The following is a 6,226-nucleotide window of genomic DNA, read 5'->3' on the forward strand; positions in this document are numbered from 1 at the left end:
ATGCTGGGAGAACACCCCACCTGCTTGATTGCAGTTTCCACAATCCGCTTCCGTGCCCTGAGCCGTTCCCTTAGTCCTCCCCCGAGCACAGCTCTGCCTTTGTGAAATCCAGCCGGTCTGCTACGCCAGTCGTGCGTCAGCTCTGGCTTTGAGGCCGTGGCGAGATTATTTGGCTCTCTTCCCACACCCCACACCTACTACGCCCTGGAGAACATTCATGAATACACTGAACAGCTGTGAAATATCTCCTGACTCCATAATTTGCTTTTTCCCTTTCAAGTGCATCCCGAACCTTGTGTGGGCTCCTCAGGTCCAGTGTCCCGTTACAGCTTTGGCCTCTTGGTTTTGCAAGTCCTATTAAACTGGTGGTTTGATCGATGCTTGGGACTTCCCGTGCGACAAGGGGAAGGAAGGGACAGAGCATCCCAATGCACAGCAATCAGTCAGCACGGCAGCAGGTTCTCCGTTTTCAGCCTCCGCTGCGTGTAAACGTGCCGGGGTCACCGTAGCACAGGGAAGCAGACGGGTGCTCTGCTGTGGTGTGGGTGAAATTCCCTCCGCTTGCGTAATGCTGGAGTTTGTAGCGGCTGTGGGGAGGAGGGCCATGTAGATGGGTGGATGGATTACATTGGATAGGGAGGATGGATGGACGGAATGAATTTGGGTTGCATGTGGATGGAGAGGTATCCACCCCCTCCCCAGCCCATGGCTAGGATGGGGGGCTGCCCTCTTCCCCACACCCCCCTAACTCCTCCTCGCTGGCTGCACAAGGGATTTGCTCTGCACAAATGCGCATCCCCAGTCCCTCCCCATGAACTGTCCTAAGGTACCCTTCCTCACCTGCACTAGCTGGTGTGACGACCAGCTCTGCAGCGTGCCGGGGCTGGAGCGGGGGGGAGGCCTCATGCTGGGGGGTGAATCTCACCCAGTCTGAGCCCATACAGCAGCACCTTAACCCAACTGAGGTTCCCTTGTATTGATGCAGTTACTCCCTGTGATCTCCTCCCAGCCGCAGGGTGGGATCCCAGGTGCCAGGGAGAAATGGGGCCGTGCATTGCCTGGTGCTGCTGCACAAGTTTGGCAGGGGAAGTGCCTGCAATGGGAACAAATTTCCTTCCTTTCCAGGGACCGAGGCAGCCTCTGGATTTTCAAACCCCAGTAGGGCCCCTGGGCAGCACTATTTGGCTTATGGTACTATAAGGGCTAGGGAACAGAATGGGATTAGCTCCCTCAGTACAGACCCCAGACCCCACACGCATCCTGTCCTCAACAGAGGGCATGACTGTCCAGGGAAGGTTTAGGATGTAATTGGCCTCAGGTCCACACCCCATCATGCAGCAGGAGGGATCGTCCTCCTTCCTCCAGTAAGGGACCACGTTACTTAGGAATTCAGAGAGAGTGGGAATAACTGGCTGGCCAGCCTTGAGCCCTGTGCTCCTGCTCACTGGGCATGAGGGGCACTTCCTAGTGTGCAAGGCCTGGAGCCTGAATGCACAAAGGAGCCAGCCTGAAGCCACCACTATGACCCACGCACAGCCCGGCACCCCATCCTGCCCCGCTTCTCAGCCGCATCCCTCCCACAGTTGCAGGGTGTTTAGAGTTCAGCGGTCGCTCACTGCACACGTGGCACCCACCCGTCAGGCCTATTTCCTCGGGGCTGAGGGCAGCCCCTACTGCTCTAACCAAAACGCCAAATCACACTTAAAAGGCCTGCCTTCTGCATGCCCATAGCATGCGCCCACAGCCACCGCTGTGTGCTAGAAACATCTCGCAGGGGCTTCAGTATTATTTAATGGGGGCTGGGGGGGTGCACCTCTTTATTACTGATGGAACTGAGGGAGTGAGTTGTGACTAGACCCCTACTTTAGAAGGGTGGGAAAGATAACACTGGGCCAGATCCTCAGCTGGTGGAAATCCACTGTAGCTCCATAGACTTTAGTGGCGTTATGTGGATTTACACCCGTTGAAAATCTGTGCAGCTCTCCACCATCATAACAAGGACTGCGGATAGAGCCTGATAGGACTGTTCCCAGCTAGGCACATCCATATACACCACTATCCAGCTCATACTCCAGGCTGCAAACGCATAGCCTTTGGTAGAATAATCTGGGTTGCAGGCAGTTCCCAATTCCTTGGCGCTATAATTTCCCTACACAGTAAGAACGCTAGCAAACTCCATATGCAAAGACAGAACAAACAGCGACAGGATGCACACAGTGCTTGCTGGGAGAACTACCTCGGAGACTGACCTTGGAAACGTAGCTTTCCGTAGCGGAGATATTCCTCATATGTGGCATCTCCAGTCCTGGAGGTTTGCAATGGTGGGAGCCCATTCTGTACAGTTGTCTGCTCATTTCTTTGTGGCTGAATAGTCCTTTGATCCACCTGGGATACCCCATTGTCCATCCAAGAGTTTCTTTTTCTGCCCCGTGTTCTTCTGCCATCAGCTATCCCTTCCAGCGCCCGTCAACATGCCTGGCCTGCTGAAGTCTTGAAACGTGCCCTGCTACTCAAATGTTTCTCTTCGTAAGATCTCTCACGCATTTGGCTAGCCCATCTGCAACATGGTGACTTCTGCCCCACAAGCAGGTCACAGCAGCATGGTGGCAGGACGTGAAACATGATTGTGCAATGAATCTAACCACTGGCTATGCTAAAGATCAAGCGACTGAAATGCGCTTTGCATTCACGGGTTTCAATTTATGCACGCCTAGATTCTGCCCCTACCGAGATTGGTCCCATTGTGCTAGGTGCTGTGCAAAGGCTTGTTATGCGGCAGACCCCGTGCCCTGAAGAGCCTATAATCTAAAGACAAGACAAACAAAAGAGGTGAGAAAGGAAGTATTAATTATCTTCCTTTTACAGCCAGGGACAACACAGAGACCAAGGGTGAACGCTGGGCACAGACTGCCCTACCTGAGCTAGCTGAAATCCAGCTGCTGCAGGTAACAATGCAGGGAAGACAGGGCCGTGCAGGTTTCAGCATAGGCTCGGGAGCTGAGTACATACCCAGGGCATGTGCTGGGCTTGTCCTCCCTGCGCCGAAGCCCACACTGCAGGTTCTCCGGCAATGTTAGCTTTGCTATTGGGATTCAAGCCAGCTCGGACAGGCTAACCTGTGCACGCCTTCCGTTGTGTGGATCCATCCTAAGTGACCGACCTAAGGTCACAGTCCATGGCTGTATCCTCCCTCATAAATCACTGAAGTCGTGATAGCTGGCAGGACAACGACTCACTGGCTTGTGTGCTGGGGTGACGGCTTTGCTAGAATGACTGCTGGAGTCAGCTCTGCCAATGGTCAGAGCCAGGAGAGCCTTTGCTTGCTGGCTGAGAGTCCCTTCCCAAAGGGCCTGCTCCCGCGGTGACCACCTCAAGCAGCCCTTTACTCCTACTCTACAGGTCTTCAGCCAGCAAGCCACAGCAGAACTGCCAGCCCTCTAGCCAGGCACTGGGAGAAATGACAGGAACGGTCAGCAGGCAGCAACGACACGGACGCTTAGTACGCAGCAGGCCAGCGCAAGGTAGATTTACACCCCAGCTTGCCAGAGGCCAACGGCATTTGACGAGCACAGAGCATAGTAGTCAGTAAATCATCAGTGTTCAGCTGTCTGGAGTCCCACACGCTGGCATATTAATGCAGGGGAGAAGCAGCATATGATTAGAGCGAGGGAAGAGAAGAGAAGAGGAGGCAGACATTGCAGCCTTAGCCAATGAGTCACAGCTGGAGCAGAACTGCAGCAAGAGAGCGGAGAGTTTTATGGCCATATTGGATCAGACCAATGGTCCATCTAGCCCAGCATCCTGTCTTCCCACAGTGGCCAATGCCAGGTGCTTCAGAGGGAATGAACAGAACAGGGCAATTTATTGAGTGATCCACCCCATGTCATCCAGCTCCAGTTTCTGGCAATCAGAGGTTGAAGAATACCCTGAGCATGGGGTTGTGCCCCTGACCATCCGGGCTGACAGCCACTGATGGACCAATCCTCTGTGAGCTTAATGCTTTTTTAAACTCAGGTATAGTTTTGACCTTCACAGGTTGCCTGTGGATAGTGTAAAGAAGTTTTTTCCTTAGTTTTTTTTTTAAACCTGCTGCCTATTAATTTCACTGGGGGGACCCGTTTCATGTCTGACGAGAAGGGGGTAAGCAGCACTTCCTTATTCACTTTCTCCACACCATTCATAATTGTATCGATCTCTATCACAGTCTCTCTTTCGTCATCTGTGTTAGAGGGATGCAGCGATTCCCTTGGCTTTCATACTTCTGCCCCCAAGATAAAAAAACAAGAAAAACCCACCGAGCCTGCAGGAAAGAGAGAGACTTGTGTGAAGCATTAAAGGGGACTCAGCAGGTAAAGGAGGCTCACTGACTACTGATGACAGATACCCGGTCAACCTGAGTGTGACTGCAGGGCAAACCTTGCAGGAAGGTACAGATAGTACAGATGGGCTTAATTGTTTTGCAACAGGTGCTCTCTCGAGCGAGGAGAAGGCCACAGCTGGGTTCCACATTTAAAATCTTTCAGGTAGTTTTTATCTCAGATAATTTTTTCTATTACAAGCACAACCAGTTCAACACCAACCCTGAAAAGCAAGCTGGGTTCTGCCTGAGGGCACCTCGGGCGATAAAGATCCTGCAACTAGGATAGGATGTTTTGTTGATGAATGTGATGGGGTGCTCCACTCCCTGCTAGGATGGCACCTCATCCTGGTCACTGGGAGTGGGGGGAGAAATAGCTCACAAGTCAGCACCCCTTTTCATGGTTGCACACCATCCTCACCTCTCTCTTAGTCTGCAATCCCGCTTGCTCCCCAGGCTGCTGCTGCTTCTTTGTAACTTGGCCCTCCAGCCAGGTCACCAAATGGTTTCTCCTTTCAGGGTGGAAAGTCTTTCCTCACCAGCAGTCCTAGGCATTCTTCCCAGTAACTACCTCGTAGTGCCACTCCCTAACCTGGGCCCATCCTCTACTCTGGGCTCCAGCTCAGGGGCCCTCTAGCCAGTGGTCAAGGCCTGTTTCCTTCTAGACATTACTGCCTTTCCCTGAGCCTCATCCTACCTTCCTTGCGCCCCAGCCCAAACATACCTCTCTTCCCAAGGAGTGACTGCACTTTCCCATCAGCCCCCTTCTGCTTCCAATTTCGCCTTTATAAATCCAGCCCAGCACCTTCCTCCTGAGCTGGGCTCCCTCACTGTCAGGGGATTGCTTAGCCACCTGATCTCCCTCAGCTGTGGCCTGTGGAGTTAATTAGCCCCCTGCTCTCTCTGCATTAATCCTTTCCAGGCAATTGTGGGAAAAAAACACCCTTATCACAATGAAACAAAACCAAAGTGAATCCAGGTCAGGCCCCAGTATCTCCCCCAGAGCGCTCACAAGCAGAGTAAGAACTTGCTTGTGTCAGCTATGGCTGAATGGGTAGCAGTGCCAGATGGTGCTCATTTTCTTCTTTCCCCATCTTTCTTTGATCATAATTCACAATGGCAAAAGGAAGAGTCTTCGGTCATTAAACTGACACCACATCAGGGCAAGACTGTTCTGTTGTTGCAGAAGTGAAGTCACCTGAAGGTGGGGTTTGGTTTAGAATTCAGAGATAAGGGGGATATTTTTAAAATGGCCCCGATTCCTGTGTGGTTTTCTCCTGCCCGCAGACCTGTTTTCCATATGCCCTCGAATCCAATGCTTGTGCTCCCATTTCCTCCTCCTGTTTTCCCCCAGCCCAACCACCTCACCTACAAGTCCATCCACAATCAATTCTCCCACTCCACTTGTGCAAGCCAGCCAACCCCTCCCAGATCAGAATACTGCCCCATCTTAGAAATTGCTCCAGCCCCCAGGCTGGATACTAGTCTCCTCCCTTGCTCTGAATCCCCTCAGCTCACTGGATTTTTCTCAAGCTCAGACTTCCCTTCCCTCTCTGTTGAAGCAGGAAGCAATTGCAGTGCAGAAGACCCCAGTACCCACAGGAACTAATCTGAAATCAGCTCCTCAGAGGCATTGTTTTGCCTGCTCCGCATCTGCTCTGTCTACTATTAGAAGCCAATGTGCTGCAGTATTTCTGGAGGATATGGGCTTTGCTCCAGCCCACAGCCAGGTTCACTGCAGTCCCCTAGGAACAATTACAGCAGCTACGCTGTAACATGTGGCTGACAGGTGGGACATTTTTAGTGGGATTTCACCCCAGGACTCAACCAAACTCCAGAAGGAGACATTGTTGGGATGCTGAGATTTTA

This window comes from Eretmochelys imbricata, chromosome 2, assembly GCF_965152235.1.
Source record: "Eretmochelys imbricata isolate rEreImb1 chromosome 2, rEreImb1.hap1, whole genome shotgun sequence".
Lineage (NCBI taxonomy): Eukaryota > Metazoa > Chordata > Testudines > Cheloniidae > Eretmochelys > Eretmochelys imbricata.